Source organism: Myodes glareolus, chromosome 16 (genome assembly GCF_982192425.1).
Source record: "Myodes glareolus chromosome 16, mMyoGla1.1, whole genome shotgun sequence".
Taxonomy (NCBI): domain Eukaryota; kingdom Metazoa; phylum Chordata; class Mammalia; order Rodentia; family Cricetidae; genus Myodes; species Myodes glareolus.
In genome coordinates, this window is record NC_142041.1 from 16,580,321 (window position 1) to 16,605,158 (window position 24,838).

The following is a 24,838-nucleotide window of genomic DNA, read 5'->3' on the forward strand; positions in this document are numbered from 1 at the left end:
TATTTACTTCAGTAAATATTTTAGCTGCATTAGTATTTACTATTTTAGTGTTCAATTCTAATTATTTTTAGTTACATGATACAGAAAACATTTCAAGTGCTTCTCTGTCGTCTATGATATCTTCTTTGTGTTATTTTAACATATCTTTGATATAATTTTAATTTGGATGATCTTTTTTGTTATTTTTGTAGGTTGAGAGTTCATTTTTGTGTGGGACATACTCCTCTATCAGATGTAATACTACAAATTTTCTTTCTCACATGGTAGCTTGCCTTCCCGTTCTCTTCACACTGGCTTCTCACAGGAGCTTTTAATTTTGATGACTCTAGGTCAGCCCCTAGTTTTTGCTAAGATGGTGTCTTTGATGATACGCTAACAAAAGTCAGTGGTGTATCCAGGATTGTACAGATTTTCACCTACATTATTTTTAAGGGGTTTGTCAGTTTCGTGTTTTACATTTAGGTGTGTGTATCATTGTAAGCTAGTTTAGGAGGAAAAGGTAAAGTTTAGATACTTTAGATACTTTTTGGTTTTGCATGTGAATGTTCAGCTGCTTCAAAACCATTTGTTAATAAAACTACTTTTATCTTATTTTTTCTTTTTTTATTGCTTTATAAATAATACCATTCAAAATTTCCACTTCCTCCCGTCCTTCCACTCCCCCATTCACCCTCCAGTCCTAAGTGATTTTTATCTTATTTTTAATTGAAACATATCTTGATATAAATCTGTAATTCCAGGTGAGGTAGAAGGATCAGGAGTTTCATACCATCCTGGCCTGCACTAACGATAAACGAACAATCTCTTTATTGGTGAGAGTATAGGTTGGGGGTCAAAGGTGGAGATCTTACTTGGCATGTGTGAGACTTTGGGTCAATTCTCGTAAGAGAAGTAGAACAACACCTGATGAAAAGCTATACTTTAGTTCTGCAGTCATTTTTAGTATGGCATAGTGGAACATACTGGAACATGACTGCTCTCTCCAAGTACACTGCTGATCTGCTCAATATACTTTGCTAACACCTTGGAAATTATGGATAGTAGTTAGAGAGTCAGAAAGAGAGAAAGACTTTTAGTTATGCTACTGTATTATATACCATCCTACATGGATGTGTTTAACACTCTATAGGTATTAACCTCAGACTAAAAGCAGTGCAAATGTCTTTCACCTAGTACACAGGCAAACACACTAGCAAATCCGTATACTGGAAGGTTCTCGGTCACTAAAGTATAAGCAAATTACAACTAATTACATGTGCAAATTCCTGTGCCTCAAAGACAATGCCTCCGTAAATATGGAATATTAAATATGAAATTTTCCATTAATATAGTCATCTCAAAGTAACAAAATTACAGAGATAGAACATAGAAGTGTGGATTGAGTCACACTACAAATAGAAATTTTCCGTGATGGTAAAGCTCTGTGTATCTTGCCTATGAAGATGGTTCTACAGAGTTCGGTGTGGAGTAAATTATACAGAAACACATACTCATAGTTACAAATGAGTTCAGGTGACAATGGTGAGACATAAAGAATGGCCACATTCTATTTTATAGTATTGCACAACTGTCAATACCTAGGTTTAACCCCAAACTACAATTCTGTAAGATGTTACATCAGGGCATAATGGATGAGGTCCCACAAAAAAAAACTATTTTTACAGTTCCCTTAAAGTTCATAATGATCTCAAAATAAAAACATATAAAACACAGTCATTATCCAAATCCAAAATTTATATGCCTTAGTAAAGCTTGAACCCTGCCCTGCTTCTCTTCTGGCTCCTTTACTCATTTTCCTTTTTCATGCTGGAGTTAAAATCACATGTCCATAGGTACTTTCTCTCGCCAATCTTCAAATATAATCATGACGTAAATGGCTTTGTTGAAACTCGGGCATGAGCTAAACTTTAAAATCATAACAAACAACTCATACTTTCGGATAGTAAACTAGATATTTCAAACAATATGCACACAGCTAACTCTGTCTTGTAATGGCATCTTGATTTTGCTAGACTTCATTACACTCTAATCTTTAAATCGGTGACAAACCTTAGGTTTTACTCAGTTACAAATAACTAACAGAAAGAAGTCTCAGAATGATAAATTGTACTTGCCATCTCATGCCCTCTCATCAGTATTCTAGCCACTTGATGTTGAAAGCAAGAGTTGTAAAGCAAACAAGACAACTGTTGAGCAGAGACTTTCTGTAAGTTATTTTCTCCTATTTAGTATATCCATTTTTCTTAAGCAATGATTAATTAATAAAAAGCTACTGAAATATTATTTTTGGTGTATTAAGTGAAAATTATTTGATAATTCTCCATACTATTTAAATTTGACTGCTTCAACCCTTTATCATTTGTATATCTTAAACTATATTGCTTTTAGCAGATTTCATCTCTGTACTAATCTGAATTAGTAAACTAAAATTTATTTGACTTGAAATTTTCTTCAAAATACCATAGAAAATTACAAAGCCACTAATATTACAGGAGCACATATTACTTTACCAAACCAATATGTATGTCGAATGATGTTTTAAAATGTCTTGGTTCTCATCGGTTAGACATTTACTACTAATGCATTTTATAGCATTTTTATTAAAAGCCATTAAAACCTGCAGCTGCATCTCATAATCATTCCATAAATACAAGGACAGCATTTATAAAAGATCGCCTTGTTCTAAATACTGCGATACAGATCACAAATCCTTCTTTGCCAGCCAGGAAATTTTCATTCTTTACAAAAATATATGCTAAGTAATTCATCATGTGCCAACTGTTTTTTTAAATCTCCATATAGTTTTTATGGTCCAAGTGTGCAAAATACACATTCAACAGGAATAAGTATAATATCTTCTAAGGTTTACACTTAGTTTTGTTTTGTTTTGTTTTGTTTTGTTTTAATCTGAGTGCCATGTTGCTCCTAAGGCTCAGCCTCTTAAAATGCAGCCTTGCTCTACCTGTAGAGGGATAGGAACTGGCTTAGCTGAGAATACTAAACTGAAGCTCCTATTCAAACGTTCTGGGGAAGAATATCAAAGAAAGAATCTATGGGATTTGCAATTCTGTTTTCGTAGCATGAAAAACATCCTATTCACAGCTTCATAAGCTGGTAAAAGTACTGGGCTGTAGTGTTGCATGCCTTTAATCCCAGCACTTGGGAAGCAGAGGCAGGTGGATCTCTGTGAGTTCAGGATCAGCCTAGTCTACAGAGAGAGTGCCAGGATAGGCCCCAAACGACACAGAGAAACCCTGTTTCGAGAAGAAAAAAAAGTTTGAAAAGTAATTGTTTCTAGAACTCAATTAATTTCTTTTTCTGTGATTATACCTTATTTCCCCTTAGCCTCTTCCAAAAGGGTTTCAGCTCAGAGTGAAATGGGAAGAATCCAAAGAAATTTCACAGTTGAGAAAAGGCCTTTGTGCCACAAAGCAATTACATTTTCAGCATTGCTCTGTAATTCTGACAGTGTTCTAAAATTCACCAGATATCAGATATTATGTTTATTTTTAAAAAATAGGAGACATAGTTAAAAGGAAAAATAACTGAAAATCATTTGTCTAGTTGGATTTCCAGATTCTTCTGGTAGAAAAGCAATATGAAGAAAAAACAATAGTAAATAATAAAAGGTAGGCCTGAATCACTGCATTTTTAAGGTTATAGCCAAAAGGGTTACATTGAATACAATTATCTACATAGAATCATTTTTAATTCAGAAGGAATAAATTATTGCATTTTACAAATATGGTCAAGACTTTAATAGTCAATTGCCACTGTATGAAGAATAAGGGTACTAATTATTTAAAAACAAACACTTGAATGTAAACCTACAACCAGATGTTCCTTTGAGACCACAGATTGTTGACGTACCTATGTTTCCACGTGTACAGGTGGTGTGCACTGATGACCTTTAGGGATGCCACTGAGACATGACTCGCTGTTGTTCTGACAAATCCAGGTAACAGCACTGCATCCAACACCCTTCACCCCATCCATGCTGATCTGGACCTTCCTAATCTACATGGCTTAGGTGGTGAGTTAGTGCTCCACAATGATAGTCCACAACAGCTTCCATTAATGCATTCAGCTGTCTGATTTACCAGCAAAGAAGGAATAAATTACCCATGGTTTGGTGGTTCATTAACTCCTTTAGGTTACTGGGGAGCCTTTAAGTGTGGTGAAGAGGTAATTTGCTAAATGGTACATTGTTGATTTAGAAAGCTTAATTGACCTCCAGAAACGTCGATAATTTACTCCTGTAGGATACATGATAAAGCCAGGCGGTTACATAAAGAATCTGAGCGGCTCAAAAAAGGAACCTGAGCATCAAACAAATAGAAATTAACATTTTGCTTGATGATTCCTAGCTGTCCTATGGAATTAGCCTCTTTTGGTCTTCTAGGTCACCGAGCAAATTGCTTACCACCATACATGATGATCATATTTCAATCCCTGGGACCCAAATGACAGGAGAAAATCCATGACTATGTGCTAAGTTGTTCCTTAAGCTCCAATGAAGCGTGTGTCATGTTTCCATTAATGCGTGCACACATGCTCATGGACTTGCACATGTCATCTCACCCACACAAATAAAAAATAAAAGGAATAAAAAATTTAAAACAAAGAAGAAAAATGTAAGAAATAAGATGAGTATGTAGCTCTCTTGGAGCTCATTTTGTATATTCAGAATTATCTAAGTTTTTTACATCAAAAACAAAGAAAAACAATATATAGTGGGAAGGTATAATAAGAAAAACAGACACATCACTTTTCCAGATTTCTTTCCACCTCAAGTCAATAACATGTTTCCTGTTACTATAAAAGTCAGTAGTGTAGTTACTAAAGCAAACCTATTATTGGTCTGTTCTGTGTATTTTACATATATATATAACAACTCATATTAAACAAAAGTTGTTAACATGTAACAACTCATATTAAGCAAAATAAATTCCATCCCATGTGTATTTGTGTGTTTACGTATGTTGTGATTCAGTATATATGTACATATACATATATGTGTGTGTATTATAATATAAATATACTTAGTATACAATATATGCTATATATATGATCTTTCTCTCCAATAGCCTACAGAGTCTTCAGCAGTATCTCCATTCAGATAACTGTATTAAAAGTTTTGGTTTTCCCTTTCTCATTAAATGCAACTTTCCACCTCTGTCAATTTTTTAAATCCTTCTGAAGAGTACTATATATGGATAAAATATTGGCGTTGACATGGCAGGTACAAAGCATATGCAAGATCGGCTAGTTTTGACTCTTGATTCTCTCTTGTGTCCTGATGGCATCTAATCATCTGGTTTTGATTGACTGTCCTCTGAATTTCACCCCATGGGATGCAGCTGTCCTCATCGCAGACCTGGACTCTGCAGCAGAACTAAGCTTGGCCCACCGTGACCAAACGATGCTCTTAAATTATGACTTTCAATATTTTATCATGCTGATAAAGTCAGAAGAGTGCATGACCCTTTTTCAAAGTCCTCACACATCTCTAACAACTTCATCACTAAAATATAAACTCAATAAAATACAGTTGTAATATTATTGGTTTGTGTGTTCATTCCTGTTTTTAATTTTTAAAAAAAAAAACATATTGCCACAACCTGAAAAGGGGAAGCGTGTGAGCTGGAGAGATGGCGCCACCATCAAGGGCATGTTCTTACAAAGGATCTAAGTTTGTTTCCCATCAACCACAAAATGTGCCCACAATCCAGTTCCAAAAGGATCTAATGCCTTTGACCTATAAGCACTTGCATTCCCGTGCATATACAACATCTCCCACAAACATACACACAATTAAAATAATATAGTTTTTAGGGTGACTAATGTCATAAACAAGATAATAGAAGGGAGATTTCTTTCCATAATACAAATAAAAAGTGGAAAAGCATAAAATCAGCCTTATATTATAATACTGACTTATGTGTTAAAACCATTTACTTGGACTCAATTTCAATCCTACCATTTGAAACTTGTAATGAAAGTCAGCTTCATAGTCCTGCTGTAAAAACTTCCTAAGATACCCGAAAGGTGAATTCTAGAAGTCATTAACTAATGACTAAATGCCATCCTAGAATAACTTGGTAGTTAGAAACAAAAGACAATGTTAGGTTTACTAGATTATATTTATTATATTCAATGAAGTGTTCACGTAGCAATAAAATGCACTCACTCCAAAATTTGACCAGAAATTTATTCCCTTAAAATGATAATGCAATATATAAATTAAAGATTAAACTGATTCAGTGGACAGTACAAGAGTTTCATTTTAGAATTAATGAGAATGATCCTTAATTGGTGAAAATTATGTACTCAGAGAGAAAACAACAGCCCCTACACTGTACAGTTACTAAACTAGACTACCATGAGCTGACTTGCATTAGCTATAAATTCAATAAATTATCCCTTGGTGTTAAATATGGGCAAAGTTATCAATATTTTTTTAGGGTTTAACTTCAAAATTAAAAAGAGACCAGGAAAAATAGAAATGAATTCTCTAGCTAGCCTGCAGCAAGCCTCATATATAATAAATTAGGTAATATTATTTTATATTGCTATTGAACAAAACAAATTTAAGACAAAAATACATTCAAGATCTATTAATTGTGTCCTCACTATTTATTTTCCAGTTGTGTGTCTCTGATTATTATCTCTTAATGATAAAGCAAAAGCATTCATGTAGTGAAAGGGCACACTGACAATTTCATCTTAACTCTTCACTACAATCAGAGAACTTTCAGGAGGCAAGAAATGAAGCTGCTTTTGCTGACTATCACAAGTGAAGATAAGTAACTTAGAAATCTTTGTTAGAGTCAAGAACAGGATTTTAGGGCACAATTCTTTCAAATCTCATCCTATGCTGCTTTCCTCAGACAGTTAAAGATCTTGGTCGATGTGGTTTTGGTAGAGTCTTCCTCACTCAAGTCTCTGTAGGCAAGTTCCCTGGTTTGGACAGTTAAAAAGAAAAATAAAAAACAGAGAAATGAATTTGAAACAAAAGTAATGTTGACCTAGAATAAGTCAGAGACGTGTAAAAGAAGACAAATCTGGGAGAGAGAGGTAGACATGGTAGGGAGGCCGCCTGAGGCAAGGGAAGAAGAAAATGGGATTCTAGGTGCCCGCCCCTTATCTGTCTCTGTCTCTGTCTCTGTCTCTCTCTGTCTCTCTCTCTCTCTCTCTCTCTCTCTCTCTCTCTCTCTCTCTCGGCTGCTCGTGGTGTTCGCTGGACCCCGATCGTGTAAGTTTCTCCGTTTTCCAACTATTAAACTATATTCGTTGTTTTGAGCTGGTCTGGTTAATTCTAACTACTGGTCGACCACGCCCATCAAGGGAGGGCATTTGCAAAGCAGGGAACGCTCTGCTTTACACTGAAAACAGGACTGCGGGGTGCAAGTGCTGTCTTCCACATGAATCCAGATTTCTACAGTGTAGCACAGCAAGAATGGACCAAGCGGTCCTAAGACTGTGCTCGGCCCAGCAGGGAGCATTAGAGCAGGAGGAAGAGCTGTGACTTCTCATAAACCCATGGGTTTCCATATGATTTCCTTATGCACGCAGTAGTATTTTATTACAGGATCGTGAAGACATATGAGAGAGTAAATAAGCTAATTCACCCAAGACCACGTAACCACGCATGGAAGAAAAGCATGTTGAGACCCTGACGTTGTATGTACCTGATGCGAACTTCATCCTGCCAAACTCTTTCCTCACCGCTATAATTAAATTTTCTTCATATTAGATACTTATTCCTTACCGCATATCTCCTTAAGGATAAAATGCATGATCCTCTTTTATTTATTAATCATTTTAAAACATGTTTTATAGCTGTTTAACACATTACTGTTAAATTCAGGTACTATTTCTAAAAGATTGCTCTTCTATTGCTTTATTATGAATAATTACCAAGTTTTTATTCCTTGAAAAAAGAAAACCCTTATCTAAAATTCTGAATGGGTGATAATGTTTGTAAGTTTAATAATTTTACAATAAAAATCTGTAATTACATTACAAATTTTCATTTAAGATGTATTCAAGTATATTGAAGTTGAAAATAATTATAAAGTATTTAATGAACTGTTTAGTAAATTACTGTTTAGTAAACAGTAATACTCTGACTGTACTGGCAAGTTGAAGGTCAAGTCACTAAAAGCCCCAATTTTCTCTAGTTCTTGGAATATTTACAATTTTAAGCAAGGTTATCATTGATAAAGGATAAAGTTCTCAGGCAAGAAATTATCTTTACTTTCTATTCTTTTCCTTAAATCTTTATCATTCAGGGGGCTGGAGAGACGGCTCAGAGGTTCAGAGCACTGACTCCCCTTCCAGAGGTCCTGAGTTCAATTCCCGGTAACCACATGGTGGCTCACAACCATCTGTAATGAGATCTGATGCCTTCTTCTGGTGTGCAGGCACGCATGCAGATAGAACACTGTGTACACAATAAATAAATCTTAAAAAAATAAATCTTTGGTTACCTGGAACTCTTGTCTATTTCCAATCTCCAGGAGGAAAACTACCTGAATTTTCTTCAGGTTCACCTTCTTATTTAGCTTCTCTAGGATCACGAATAATAGGCTCAAAGACCTTTAATTATGGCTAGAATACACTTATGAGTGAATACATACCTTATTCCTCTTTTTGGGTCTGGCTTACCTGATTCAGTAAAGCGTTTTCTTTTTCTTTTTTTCTATTTTTCTTTTTATTTATTTATTTATTTATTTTTATTTAATTTTTACTGGGAACCCCTCCAGAATCAAGTCTCTTGCAAACCCTAGAATGGCTCTCTTAGTTGCGATATAAACTTCCCTGCTCCCATACCATCCTTCCTCCCTCCCCCCCTCCCATTCCCCCAAGCCATCCCCAATTGCCCTCTCCCCTCTCCCTAACCATCTTCCCTTACGCCCACCCCCCCACCCCCCATGCACCCGAGTTTGCTTGGCAATCTTGCCTAGTTCTATTATCCAGGAGGATAACTATATAAATTTTCTTCAGGTTCACCTTCTTATCTAGCTTCTCTAGGATCACAAATTATAGACTCAAAGACCTTTAACTATGGCTAGAATCCACTTATGAGTGAGTACATACCATATTCCTCTTTTTGGGTCTGGGTTACCTCACTCAGTAAAGCGTTTTCTATTTCCATCCATTTGGGGAGAGGGTTAGAGAGAAGGGAGCAGGGGAGGAATGGGGAATGCTCGGGGGACTGGGAGGGGGGGAAGGATGAAGGATAGATATGGGTTCAGGGAAGAATATATCTCAACTATGGAAATCAGTTTAGGGTTTACTAGAGACTTGACTGTAAATGGGATCCCAGGTCCAAGGAGAGATCCCCAGATTGTTCTCTGGACAGAGGAGAGGGTGCCTGAACTGGCCTTGGCCCATAACCATACTGATGAATATTTTGCTTATCACCATAGATCCTTCATCTGGCAATGGATGGAGATAGGGACGGGGACCCACGTTGGAACATTGGACTTAACTCCCTAGGCCCAAGCGAGAAGCAGAAGGAAGAAGAACGTGAGCAGGGAGGGCAAGATCAGAGGGAACCTTCATCCGGCGATGGATGGTGATGCAGATGGAGACCCACATTGGAGCACCGGACTGAGCCCCCCAAGGTCCAAAGGAGGAGCAGAAGGAGGAAGAACATGAAAAAGAAAATCAGAACCGCAAGGGGAGCGATCACCCACTGATACAAGGGGACTGATCTAATGAGAGTTCACCAAGGCCAGTTGACTGGGACTGAAGGAGCGCTTGATCCAACCAGATTCTCTGGAGGAGGCTGGATTCCCTGAATGTGGCTGGCCCGAAGTCTTTCTAAAAAGCCATTGACAATGACTCTGGGACTTGTTTCCTCTGCATATTCTGGATTTTTGGAGATCCAGTCTGTTTGGATACTCACCTTCCTGGACCTGGAGGGAGCGGGGAGGAACTTGAACTACCCACAGGGCAGGAAACCCTGACTGCTCTTAGGGATGGAGAGGGAAGAGGAGAGGGAGTAGGGGGAGTAGGAGGGTGTTGGGAGGAGGGGCAAAAATGGAAACTTTTATATTTTAATAAAAAATAAATAAATAAATAAATAAATAAATCTTTATCATTCATTCCTTCTCTTTTGTATAAGAAACCAGTCAATTCTCACAATTAAAAATTCTACACCCAAATGATTACAATTTCTTAGGCTCTAGACCAATCACCAAATATTTTGACCACAAAACATTTTAGAAATGACCATTCTGGTTATGAGCACCGCCTGCTCTTCCAAAGGTCCTGAGTTCAATTCCCAGCAACCACATGGTGGCTCACAACCATCTGTAATGAGATCTGGCGCCCTCCTTTGGCCTGCAGGCATACACGGAGACAGAATATTGTATACATGATAAATAAATAGATAAATATTTTTTTTAAAAAAAAAGGAAGAAATGACCATTCTGTCAAGCAATAATTTGTCTTAAACACACTACCAGTGTATTTTAGTGGTAGCCTAGTTCCTACAGAAATAAAAATATGTGACATCATAGAAAATGACATCTGACAAAACTGTGACATCTGATGGAAACTGAGAGCACTGAAGAGGCGTGTGAGCATAGCCTGGGCTGCAGACCAGGTAAAGACCACACCTTCATAGCACCTGACTGTCCTAACACTCAGCCCCACAGAGCCGCATTTCCCCCCATCCCCACTGACCACAAATCAAACTTAATTCTTCAGGAGTTTTTAGACAGTTTCAAAGTTTATAATTCTTCTGAGTGTCTGTGTCCATATTCTCAGTGATAAATACTCTTCCCTCCCAGAAGAGATCACATACAAAGGCAGTGACAACGTGTCCAGAAATCACAATGAAAGTTATTAGAGTGGAGAAGGATCGTGCTGACCTAGATTTGAGCAACTGGTAGAAAACATGGCGCTAATGCTGAATGACAAAAATTCTTAAACCAAACTCTACCTAGTTTGAAATTTTTATATAAAGGACAGAGGTGTAAAAACAGCAGCATTATCAGGAATTTTTTACATCTTCACCAAGAGGGCTTTTCCCTGCATCCTTGACATGCAGCAATTTTAGGAAACCTTGAGATCCATGAGTGAATGAAGGCTGTTAGAAATTCCTCATGGAACTTGAACTTCCCACAGGGCAGGAAATCCTGACTACTCTTAGGACTGGAGAGGGAGGAGGAGAGGGAGTGGGGGGGGAATAGGGAGTGGGGGAAAGGGAGGGTATGGGGAGGGGGGAGGAAGTGGAAATTTTTATAAACAAATAAATAAATAAATTTGAAAAAAACTGAAGTATGAAAGAAAAAAAAGAAGTGCAAAAAGAAATAATCTAAAAAAAAAAAAATTCCTCGTGGGAGCCAACAGATAAAGCACGGAAGTTCTCAGGAGACTCTCAGAGCACCATAGTTATATGTCCTACTTGTCCATAAAAGACATATCGTTTAACCTGTTAATTAACATTTAAGAAATATAGGTGTCTCTATGTGTAAAGATTTGCTTCTTATTGGCTGATAAAAATTTCCCAACTTGTGGGAAGAAATCAAGCATCAGTGAGTTAAGTAACTTGTCCTACACCTTACATCAGGATTTCAGGAAGCCTGATTGTTTCACCACCAAATAGCACGTGCCGTGTACCATGTTTATCACATTCAGTTCCAGAGGAAGAAAATACTAAGTGTTCTGCTCTTTCTCACTGTACAGGTATTGGGAGACGTATGATGACCTATTTCTGCCTAGCAATATTCTTTTCTTCATTAGTAGCTTTTGCCTATAACTACACCTTTTAAATAGTAAAATAATACCAACTGTCAAAGGACCTTCTTAAATTTGAAAATGATAATCTCATATTTTAAATTTTTAATGTACTAAAACTCAAGAAAATGAACAATTTCAAAGACAAGCCTCAGACACTCAAATTTAAATGATCTACAATTAATGATAATTACCTTTGGATAGTCCATTAACATTTATATAGTCTACACAAAAGTTTAGACAAATGGTTTATGGTTTTATGATTTAGTCTGTATTTGACTTTGGTTTTCAGATATTTGGGGATAGAATCTGAATATTTTGCCCAAAGTAATTCACAGTTCACTATATATCACATATGGGCCTCAAACTTGACACAGTTCTCCTGTATCAGCCTCCTCAACGCTTAAATTAGACGTATGATTTATCATTCCCAGCATCCATGGCCTGTTTTTATAATAATTTATAAAGCAAAAATTTGAGTCAGCATTCCTTTCCAACCTGTTATAACTCCATGTCTAGGCAAAAAGAGGAAAATACTAGAACAGATTCCAGGGCTCAACTCAGCTCTAGGATTAAGATACTAATTGAGTTGATATTTGTGAAGCCTGGACATCCTTTCTCCAATTTAAAACAAAATATCCAGCTAGACAAGGACTAATTGCATGCATTGGAGACACTTTTCAAATCAAGTGTTGATTTCATTTCAGAGATGAGTGGAATCAAAATGAAGGCTGACTTACAAGAACCCTCTTACTCCTTTATCTGCTCACGTATCTGTTGATACCCTTATTTTTTTTCATTTAATTGTGATTAGAGATGACCCTTTAGATAGCTACCAAATAGGCTTAACAAAAATCCTATCTCGGTGTTACATTTCCCCAGGGAGAGCAGCTGGCAAGTGCTTCAATACACTTTCTTGATATTTAAGTGATGAATCAGAATTATTTACTTCCGTGAGCAAATCTGCAAGGCGATTAGGCACAGATAGCTTTTACTTCATTCAGTTTCTGTTCCACATGGAGAAAGCCTGCCCCCTCCACAACTGAGAAGGAAACAGTGGTCATAAGACACACAGGCTTCATTCCAGAACACATTCCCACGTTTCATTTTATGTGCCACTCGATAAAGGAGTCAATTTGCATTAATTAATTAACATCCAAAATGATAGTCTAGTTACATGCTGCAACTCTCCTAAAATCTGCTTGCATATTTCTTGGATTAGAAAACAAAATGATTCTGCAAGGGGCACACTGGAGGAATCCACATCAATCAGCGCCGCCTCCTATTTTTCTGACGATCATTTCTGACCTATGTAGGGCAGCCGTGCCCCTGAGGAGTTCCAACTCTCTGTCTGTGATGCAAGCTGCCTCTTGGTGAGAGGTCAGTGATGGTTAAGAAACGACAGCTCTTCAGAGCAGAACTGTTCATCTCAGTCCATGGGAAACAGGCAGCCATTGGTCCACCAACAAATACCACCCTGTCCCAGAGGATTCGGTGTTCAAATTGACAAACTGAGAGTGTGATCGGGATATAAAGGTATTCTATTTTCAGCTATGCGTGGTATATAAAATTAAAAGAAAAAAATCCTCCAAACTCCTGCAGTTTTTTTCAGAGGCAAACTCATTCTACAGGCTCAGTTAGGCATATACCATCACGACTGTGTGGTTCCTTCCGGTGATTCCAAGCTCTCCAGTGAGCAGAATGTGCTCACTGGACTTGGGTGAGTTCTTTCTGAAACGTCAGGCATGGACTCTACATTTGTGTGATGGTTTCACAGGGGAAACATTTCCATTAAAGCACGGTGCTCACCAAGGTCATTGTGGAAGGTACGATTTTAAAGCCTTAGAGGAAGAGTCTGGGTAGAAGTATCAAGAAAAAAATTATCATGTTAAAATGTACAGCGTGTGAAGAACTGATTAGTCTCTGCTACTTACTTGATTTCAGAGACAAGTGTGTTTTGTTGAAGTAACCAGTCAGAATGGTGAGGAAAATCCCACTTTTAAAGAGGCACAAGGAAGCTGCTTACATTCTGCCTTCTAGAGGATCAAAGCTGAAAGGGCAGCCTTGAGGTATCTGTTGATAAGTCTGCAGATCTAACTATACTTGGGGGCCCTGGATATAAAAGGGGTCAGATATTGAGATGTGTGTGTGTGTATGTCCCTGTAAATATTTTAGCAACTTATCACCGTTTAAAATATTAGAAGTGATTGAACCATTTCCAACTTTTGACTGAGTTGCAGACATAATAGAACACAACCAGAAATATTTTTAACTGAATGGCCATGATCACCAAACACCAGCGCACATTAGTTTTAAAGAAAATAACAAGTAAGACATGCACAGATACCCAGAGGTGCTAGTTAGGCAGTAAGAAAATGGCCAAGTAAAAGTTTGCTATGCTAATGTAAGCCACCTACATATTGTTGTCACTACCGTCACATAAGAGACTCCAGAAAATAAAATTCCAGACCAACTTATCAAGGAACAGATTTTTACAAGATACTAGTGTGGGAATAACCATTTTAAAACAACCAGAAATACTTACTTTCCTTAATCCTCAACATATAAATTCATATCTTTTTCAAAGTCATTAGAGCGCGTGGAAATATGGACATAATGGTGCTATCACATACCTGCTGAGCAGAGGAAATGGAGTCTTTTCGGCTACTCTAATGTTGGGGTTTAGTATCTCCAAGCTCTCGCAAAGCTGTCTCCACAACAGCTGCAATCCAGTCGGGGAAGTTCTTGTTTAAAGAACTGTGGGCCTTTGAGTATGTCAACTCCTACTGCAGCGCTTACAGTTCCTTGGTGCTTCTAAGAACTTCAACTCCACTCTGCTGCCTGCGTTCCTTCCAGCCCATACAGAAAATTATTTGTGGAGTTGCTGCCCAGAGTTTAACCACGCGGAGTCGGGTTCCTATGAGGGACAGGAGGATGAGGAAGGCAGGTTTTCAACCATCAAGGAAGGGGACCGGAGGCACCGCCTTTTAGCTGCCAAGAGCTCTTGTCCATGACAGTGACCACAAGGACAGCAGTAGAGGCAGCAGGAGAAGCACACCTAAGTCCCCAAGACGGAGGCCCAGCTGGGAGACGCTGTCCATCCCCTCCGGTGCTGAAGAGAGGGGATTAGGACCCCGTAGCCGAATGCAGATCCTATTTTCGTGCTACGGCCTCTTCCAGGGCTTCCAGCTTTGCCGTTTTTTTCTCCATGTCTCATTTCTTAAGAATCAGTGGTCTCTCCAGCATAATATCCTCCTGTGTATACGCTGTGAGCGTTTCCGGAGAGTCAGGAATCCGTGGGAAATAAGAACTGAGCGTCTTCTGAGTTCACGGAGGCTCTGAGTGGGTTTCCTAATGGTAGAAATGAAAAGAACGCACGAACATGGGCGCGCGCACAGGCGCACACGGGGTGGGGGGGTGCAGAGTGAAAGAGACACAGAAGAGAGGGGAGGAGGAGGGGGAGTTGAACACTGTTGCAACTGTAGAGGTGCTTTAACCACATGAAACCAGAAGGACTATTTTGAAGGGACCAGCAATCTTGCTTCCCAGGGCAGGGACATATTCACATTTCCAAGCCCTAAGTAGAATTCCGAGATGACGAAGTAAGGATGCCCAGTTCCCTCCTCACACAGAGACAGATTCTTGCCAGAGAATGCGGAAACAGGAGGAAGGGACAGGGAGAGAACTGGGATACCTTTGTTCCCGAGGCGTTGTGGCGCGATGGAGAGCTAGCCACAGACACCGAAGTCCGAGCGTGCGGCCAGGCCAAGGAGATTGCGTTCTAGCACCGATCCTCCCACCGCCCGCTGCCTGGGTTTCCGCAGGGGCGAAAGCGTCTCGCGGAACAAAAGACTGGATGAGTGTAGTCGATCAGGTAAGCGGGGCTGCTAGGCCATCCCTAAAAGACTCGGGTAAGGTTTAGGCACAGGATCGAGATGCTCGGGCGTCTAAGCTCAGCAGTCCAGCTCCTGGCGGTGCAGTGCAAGCCCCACTCCATTAGAGAAGCTTCCTGTGGAGCTGGACACGGGCTCGCATTGGTGACCCTATTATAGGAGGCCGCTGAGGGCTCCACCATCCACATGTGGCAAGCGGTGCCTCCACGAATGGAGCGAGATGGGGCAACTGAAATACACAGCATGGAAAATGGGGCCAGCTGCTTAAAACCGCGCCCCTGCGGCGCCGGGAGTGACTATGGGAAAGCTGCAAATCGCCGGCTGACACCAGCCGGGGTAGCGCCTAACTCCAACCAAAGGACTTGTGCAGCGCGGACTTCTGCACCCGGAGTTTGTTCCCACCTAGGGACCCGAACGAGCGGAGCACAGGGGCACTGCGAAGGCACTAGGGCTCACCCGATGCGGATGGATGCCCGCTCTCCGCCCGCATCGGTTCTTGCTTTTCCCACGCCTCGGACTGACTGGGGAAGTCGTGGAATTATTCCACGCTTCGCCTCCCCCGCTCCCCGCACTCCCGCTCCTCCCGCCAGCTGTGGTTTCGCTTCCCCTCCGCTGGAGGCTCGGTGCCCGCGGGTCATCCCGCGTCGCCAGATGGCGTTCGGCAGAGTTTGCGGGGCTGCAGGATGAGGGAGGGAGGCAGCAGCCCCGCCAAGGACTAGGCTGCTGCCCGAAGAGGAAATGGCTTCAGGAGAAAAGCACCAGGAGCGCAGTTCCTCAAGCAGCCGAGCCTGCTTTCCCTGATTTGGGGCCATTCCCTGCTTCCTGCTCCTCATGGTTCTTGCTGCGAGAGGCCCAGCTCAGCCCTCATTTCAGGACGAAGGGCCAGGCCCACCCTCTCTTACTCCAGGTCTGAACGTGACTCTGGGGCACATTACAAACTCCGGAGTCCCAAGAGCACCTGGTGATGTGCCTGAGCACAGGATCCAAAGACGCAGTTTGGGAGCTAATTTTAAAAGAGCTGTTTTGTTTTCCCGTTCCTGGGTAAATTACTTTTCCCCATTCCTACCACCAGTGCAAACACGCATTTCTTGTATCCGTGTAAACAAATACGTGCTTGTCCAAATACGTTTCAGAAGGTACCCTATTTTTGTCAAAGGATAAAAATAGCTTGCTTTCTTTGCTCTGTTACATGTTTGCTTCAATTGATTCAAGTAATTGCTTAAATTGTTTCTTGTATGTGTGGAGACATAAATCATCCCAGGAAATAAGACCGGCGAACAAAAGCCTATAAATAAAGCACGGGGATGCTGCTAATTTAAGGCACACGCACATCATTAGCAACCACAGGGACAGATTTCCCTTTGTAGAGCACAGATTTATGCTAACGCAGAGCAGAGCCTTGCTCTCAGCCCTCTCCTCCTCCCTCTCTGTTGCCTCCATGCAAAAAAAAAAAAAAAATGGTTGATTAGTTGAAGCTGTCGGGAACTAACAGGTTATAGTAGTTTGACGTCTTTTCTTGAAGAAGCAAATCTGTTGCACGTTTCTCCTCGTTCGGAAAGCACTGTTGAATGAAGACGGTGACGAGCAAAGGCAGAGGATCATCCGATGGGACAAATGAACGTAAAGTTTACTAAAACAGGGGCAGATAGGCCAAGGTGGCTCAAAAACTAGTCTTTAAAAAGATGCTGTTGAATAAAATTTGTTAAATGAAAACGTCGATCATTTTTATTCTTAAAAGTAACTTTCGTTTTCTAAATGTTCTTATATAGAAGTATATATGTATATATGCAAAACAAAAGTAACTTACCTTCTATACTACATGCGTATGTATATGTACACACGTGTGAGCATATATACTTTTATACCTTATGTGTATTTACACATATATGTGTGTATGTATACATGCATGTGTAATATATATGTATATATATGTAATATATCTTAGAATATATATGTGTAATATATATATTAGAAGGTAAGACAGCAGAGCAGCCTGTGAGGAACAGGCAGCTACTAGAGTCCTCAACTGGTCAATCCTCAATTTACAAAACTTAGATGCAGCCTCACCTAACACACTTCACATGGCCACGATCTTAGAAACGGAATAGTTGGGCACATTTGGGAGACAATGTGAATTAATATCAGGGAGTGTTTGGCAGTTCAAAGCGAGAGTTACGTGGAACATACTATTATAACCTTCGCTCATTGGGGCTGGAGAGATGGCTAGGTGGTTAAGAGCATTGCCTGCTCTTCCCAAGGTCCTGAGTTCAATTCCCTGCAACCGCATGGTGGCTCACAACCATCTGTAATAAGGTCTGGTGCCCTCTTCTGGCCTGCAGACATAACCTTCGCTTGTGTCTGCACAGGTTCTCTAACCCTGCTAACCATTTAGTCATCTAGGTTTCAAGGATGAAAGGGGTGGTATTTAGTGCCATTTCAATTTCATGGTCATATGGAACCACCAATGTTTGTTAAAAGAAAAAAAAGAAAGAAAGAAAACTTCTTATGCTTTGTATATTTCTACAAAAAAAAAAAAAGTCGTATCATCTCTGGCATGGCCTTTCCATGCTGTGGCTACAGTTCATTACAGGCACAGGCAACTTAAGAGACTTTCTTTGTATCAACAAACAATTGTAACCTTATCAGGGTTCACTTAATATTTAGAGTACAAGCATTAGGAACAACACCTACTTTGGCAACATGGTCAATTTACAGTTTCAATGAATTCATTTTAATTTTAGTCCATTTGTTTCTATTGTATCAAATACAATTAAAGCTAACCTGTCGGCAATTATTCCTCAAATGAAATAATTGTTTTAAAGCATTCTTCTGAGGGTTTTCTAACACAGTGTTGCTCTGTGGTACTTTTTTTGCTTCTTTTCTGTGTAAGGACTGGTCAGGGTGTTTTGCCTTTAATCACTCAGATATTCTTTGTTGAACAATCACCAGGTAAGCCTTTTGAACGTCTTGTGCTTGGAGCCGTAAGCACAGCTGGTCGCAGATGAACACGGAGGCCTCTCCTCGACTGAGGAACAAACTTCGGTACAATTTGCTCAATGTTATTTGTGCACAGAGGGGGACGAGTGACAAGTAGAAGTCTGTGAACCTAAGAAAATGAGTCATGCAACCACAGCTGCCAGAGAAGTCCGTGCTGTTCCAGTCCACACTACTTTTCTCTTAAGCAATTCTGACTTGAGTGCTGACCCACTTGAAAGAAAATGCCACTTCCTGCCGTTTGAATAAGTTGCTTCAATGTTTTAATCTATTCTTCATTTTTGTTTTATTACCGTTGGTATGTGATAAATTACCTAAAAGCCTCGTGTGGGCTGAGAAATTCCAGACAAGAACATTGACTTGACTGATATCACCTCTGGAAGCATCCGATAAGGAGATCCAAAGACCAAACTCACTGGTTCCCATCCATGCACACACTGCAGGGGAAATGGCCTGCAAATGTACTTTTTCACCTCCCAAAGTTCCCAAAGTCCAACATGCCACACGCGCATGGTCTCCTCTTGGAAGGAGAGCCCCCCACCCCTTCAGTTGTCCTGATTAAAAGAACAATTATGCTTCTGGAGATGGTTGTCTGCCTTCTTGTAGTTCCATGTTACCCCATCAATCTTGATCTAATACGATATATTCATGTGTGTGTGATGTGTTTACGAGCACACATTATCATGTGTGTGTGCAGAGGTCAGAAGTAGACAAGCCGGCCTTCCTGATTACTTTCCACATGATTTTTTTGAAACTCTCTCACTGAACCTGTAGCTGACCTATTCAGATGAACTGACTGACTGGTGTGCCCCCTGGATCATCCTGTCCCCCCATTCCCAGTGTGAGATTAAAGGTGCACAATGCAATGCCTATCTGTTCAAAAACATAGATCTCAGGTCCTTAGTCTTGTGTGATGGACACGTTACTGATTGAGTAGTTTTTTCAGTTGTGTTTTTTATTCTAAAATGGAAATGTGCAACCTACTTCACAGAGTAAGCACACAGCACACAGACTCAGGGGGTAAACTAGCTTCCAGTAGGACATTCTGATAGAAAGCATAGGATGGTACCAGAAGGGAGTTCCAGTGAATACTGAAATTGCTTGCGTTTAATTTCCATTTGCTTAAAATACTCCCAATCCCAAAAGGTAGGAGTAAGATAAAAACTGCATTAACATGATACAAGGAAATGAACAGACCAGTTGAATGTTGTGGCTACATTCTCAGTTAAACATTCTGTTGCTAGAATAAGACAAGTACCCTATAGAATACTCTAGAATAAGCTCACACCCTAGACCAAAACATTCTGTTGGCAAACTGGGTGGAATCCAAAGCTGTCTCCTTAAGGGAGTAGGAACTTAGTTGGGTTCTTAGACTTTTGTTTGAGGTAGGAACAGATCTACTTCTCTACGCCAGGAGTACAAGGTCTGGCTATTAGCAGCACCTGTTGGCAATAACCTTGAGAGAGCAGAATGCTCTGATCTAAATCTAGGCAAGACCTTTGTTTGAGATAGGAACAAATAATAACCTTGAAGGAATAGAAATAAGTCCCAAACTTGTTGGGACCATTTGGAGTCCTGGCCTCCAGCTGCTCTTCCCTGCTAGAGATCTTGACTTTCCTTCTGATTTGAGTTACTGAAAGCTGTGTCAAAGTTGTTTACCAGCTCTACTTCACAAGCACGTGTTGCCTTGCCTTGAGGATCAGAGGATAAGGTTTTCACCTGTTGGCCCACCTGACCGTGTTGGGTATATAAGCCCCCATGGTGCTATTGAATAAGGGGCTTCTTACCAGTGACTAGAGGTCCGTGTCTGTCTCTCTGTCTGTGTGTGTTTGTGTGTTTCAACCTCCAATCCCTTGCCCGTAGCTTGCAAACTGTATGGTAGCGCACAGAGCACAGACAGGCGTTGTGCGCTAAAATGACTGACAACTCACAGAAACTGGAAACAGAGTGCCCTGCTTAACCTGTAGGCATCTTAACAGGTGGAAGAGTACTTTTTCCAGGAACATATGTTAGTTTGAGCCTCTTCCTGGTGGCTCTGGTGATTCCCTGCTGTTTCTATGCAACTCAGGTTGTCGACCTCTTCCAGGCAGCCTGTCTTCTCTCGGGGTCTTATAGACTGTTAATTTGTTTGAAAGTATCTCTCAGACATCCTTGTTTCTTCTAGAAGCATGAGGAATAAGAGACCTGTTGCATTTTGTCAGTTCCAAGATTTCTTAAAGCCCATTAGAACACCCTGGACTGTAAAGATCATTCATGCAGGGTAGGATGTGTTTCTCCCTCTAGAGAATATTGCATCTTGAGAAGTTTCCCTCCAAGATGTAAGATTTCATAGTGGAGGAAATTACCTCACAACATCATTTCTCCACACATCTTTGTCAGGAACTAAGCCTTCATGTACATCTATAGATTCCTAAGCACCAAGCTGCTTTGCTTTTCTGGTTTTTAGGTTGAACCAAAATATCTGACTCTGGGTTTTTATTATTTGTGCTACAGAGAAGGAAGTTGGTTGTTCATTTTGCATCCACATTCGAGAAGCAAAAAACTGAATAGAAACTCACACCTCCAGTGACCCACATCTTCCCGTGAAGTTTCACCTCCTGAAGGTTCTACAACCTTCAGACACAGTTCCTCTAGGTGAGGTCGAAATGTGCAAATATGAGACCTATTGGGAATATTTCCTATCCACTCCTGTCTCTCATGGGGCTTATCATGATTTCATAGGGAAAAAAAATTATTCAATCTCTAACCTTAAAAGTCCCCATAGTCTTTAAAAGTCTCAACCTTGTTCAAACCCCAAAGTATCTTCTGAGACCAAAGATAAGCTCATTACTGTCAACCCTTATAAAAGTTTACAAAATTACATTAGTCCTAACATTCAACATCATAGAGTATGCACTCTCTTTAAAAGGAAAGGTAGAGCATAGTTAAATATTTTTATTTCTTTAGAAATGTTGGAATCAGTATCTAGAATACAACATGTGAAAATATAAATTTGTGATGTATTTCAAAAATGTTTGTTTTACATAGCATAAATATCATCCTGTTTTACTGCTGAATTCCAGCCTTCTCTGCCGCCAAAGTTGTAACTCTCTGAAGAGACCCAACGTATGTTCTGTTGTGGCTTGTCTTTGTGCCAAATCACGACAAAGTCTCTTAATCAAATACACATCTGTTATGTGTAAAACATAACTGCTTATCAGTTGAAACCTGAAGGTATCCCCCTGATTATCTAGTGGAGTGATTAAAATAACAGATTTAACTAATGATATACTTTGCATGCCTTCTGCAATGAGTCTTTGCGGTTTCCATAGAGATGTGCTTTATTTCTTTACCTCTTGACTCAGTGTAGCATTGGGATTCGCTTTTACTAATACAATGTAGCAAGAGTGATGGCATAGTATAAACATTGGAAATCAAGGGTCATTGAACAGTTGAGCTCCCCCATAGAACTCTTCATACAGAACCTTCTAGAAGATGAGCCAGGGTGAGTAATATTCCATTTTCCCAAACAATTACCCAAGAAAGCCCTTATGCACCAGCTCCCCAATTTAATACAGACATATACATAAGCCCATCTGTGGTTGGATGAATGAGATTCAGTATTTTTAGGATATTCACACTTCAAATGCCACCTTTCTCATGAAGCCTTCAAGCATCTTTGTTACATTTTATCTATTTATTCTATGGTCAGAATACATGTGTGTTGGCATATTCACCATGGAGCATGTTGAAGTTACAAACTTCAACTTGTGGGAGCCAATTATCTCCTACCATGAGGATCCCAGTGATTGAACTCAGGTTATCAGTCTTGGTGACATGTGACTTTACCTACTGATCTATCTCCATGACCCACCACAAATCCTTTAACAACAACCTTATTGAGAACACTTAATCTCTCTTGCTCTTTGTTTGCCTCTTTCTTTAATCTGTATAGAAATTGAATAAAATGTGTGAAGGGAATAAATCCAATTACATGATCATACAATATCTTCCCTAATCAGTTATTATTTTTTACCTTATTGGCATTTTAAAAATAGGAAGACATTTTAATATTATATATATATAAAATATATATTTTTATAATATATATATTTAATATATTATATATATAATATATATACATATATATATATGGAATTCTCATATATTGAAGAAACAGTTTCAGGAATTTTGGTGTACTAGGGCTGAAGTCTGATACAGACATTGTCACTCTCTTTTTCAGCCAGTCTCTGAGTTGGCTAGCTCTTCCAAACATTTAATGAAATAACCAAAGATAGTTCTAAGTCCCTATTCAACAAGACCACCTAGAAAATATTTATTGTTTGTATATTGGGCTCACTGACAAATGATGTAAAGACAGCTGGAATTTAAGGGTGTTTGAAATCTCAAGTATAGACAGAGACGCATGGATTACGCATAGGAGATGTTCATCAAAGGTTTCTGCAGTGTGTGCATGTATACATGCTGCCTCCCTGTAGAAAGGTGTGTGGACCAAGTCACTTTTGCCTCCCTTGACACATAATTCTAAATTTTAAACTGGAACTTTTGGTAAAACCTTTGTTTTGACTCAGGTCATATGATGTTTAGAAATAATAAACTTTTCCAAAAATATAATGTATATGCACTCCCAGAAGGTCAAGGTCCTAGATCTTAGTTAACTTTCCAAAAGAATAAAGGAGACAACACTGTGGAGGAAAGAGCTCTCTGATCAAGATGGAGATCCTGTATCCCTTGTCTGATGGTGACCCACTGTGTCCACAGAAGCCTTTCACGTGCCCATCACACACAGCAGCACCACTACCCACAGTGGAAACTTGAAACAGAAAAATCCCTCTTTTCTTCAGGACTAATTTTACTGAATCCACTTCTTTTCTCTAATTCATCTACTCATCTCCTTGCTTGTTTTAAAGTCCCACACTATTAGACTCCTTATTTTCACTGGTACTTTCCATGATCTATTTCCACAGCTGAGAGCTTTCCACTCTCTCAATTATGCTGCCCCTAGTACATCTCAGAGCGCCCCCTCCTTAGCACATAAGAAATTTCTACTAGAGCATAGATAGAAATCACGTAGTAGAAATAGTTTCATTCCTCTGAAAGCAGTTTCTTACATTTCAGAACCTCACATTTGAAGACCACATCTATGCTTCAACATAGAGTAACACTTGTTTATTGTTTGTAAGACTTAGATATTATAGTTTTACAAATCAACATATATAAAATTTTCGTGTTAATGGAGAAATATTTGTAACACAAATCCTTTATGACTTCTTGAGTAAATGTTTATATTTTTGTACTCCCTAGTTCCTAAAACTGCATTAAATGAACTGTATAACTAATTGCCGTGCTTGTTTGTCATTCGTGGGACGGGAAGTTTGCTTCCGAACCCTGGTCTTCTTTGCCCTTGGTTTTCTTTGCCCAGTTTTTGCTTTAACTTCATTTTTTCTTTTTTGCTCCTTCGTTTTTGTCTCACCTTCTTCTCTACCCTTTGTCCCCCTTTTCAGTTCATGTTCTATAGGACAAAGTATAGAAGCATATGACAAAAACAAAGTGCCTATCCCTAAAATGTGGGACAGTGGTTGGATCTCAGCATAGACGTGTTTTCTTTGTGCATGCAAGGCCCTAGGTTCTATACTCAATAAAACAAAAAATAAATAAAATAATTAAGCTCTCTTGAATAAAAGATAGTTGAGTATGGTTTCATAGCAACAAAAGGCCTTTCAAATCTGCCCCCATACCCTCTTTCAAAAGAGATAAATAATCCCTCCATGCAAAGGCTTGTAGGCCAGGCCTCAATGGAGTTGAACACAAAGTGAACAACAGCACATTCCCTCTGAGGCTAACATCTTTTGTTCTTTTGTCACTCTCAGATACATTGCTCCTTTTTGGAATTCTACTTCAGACAGAGTTTCAAGCCTTTGCTTTGAGAAGAAATTACTTTTCAGAGGAAAAGTAATTTTCATATGTATCTGTTACTAAAATTGCCTTGTTTTTTTTTTTACTGTGAATCTTCCTTTTGTTAACAGGAATCTCTTCTGACTAAAGGTCTACAACAGTTGGGGAAAGTTTAAAAAATATGCCCCCCATTTATATTCAACACAGACTTTATTATAAATGGAGAATTATACTTTCAGGGAAAATTATTTTTGTGATATTTTTGTATTATCAGAAGCCGTGGTGACTTTGACAAATCCAAA

The 24,838-nt window shown here is 39.5% G+C and overlaps 1 protein-coding gene and 1 long non-coding RNA gene across 4 annotated transcripts in view; one reads left to right on the top strand and one right to left on the bottom strand.

Annotated features, from left to right (window-relative positions):
• The window catches only part of Sntg1 (syntrophin gamma 1), a 482,604-nt gene extending 467,476 nt beyond the window's left edge, over positions 1–15,128 (bottom strand). For 2 of the 3 annotated variants that reach the window (XM_087897100.1, XM_087897099.1), the window contains exon 1: positions 14,388–15,128. The gene's annotated coding sequence lies outside the window, so the exon portion shown is untranslated. The remainder of the gene's footprint in view (positions 1–14,387) is intronic. The other variant, XM_087897101.1, reaches the window with a different exon arrangement.
• A 386-nt stretch (positions 15,129–15,514) lies between these two features.
• On the top strand, positions 15,515–19,224 carry LOC125391125 (uncharacterized). Its single transcript, XR_007228976.3, has 2 exons — positions 15,515–15,628; positions 18,597–19,224. It is a non-coding gene; the product is annotated as an uncharacterized LOC125391125 (long non-coding RNA).
• The last annotated feature ends 5,614 nt before the right edge of the window (positions 19,225–24,838 follow it).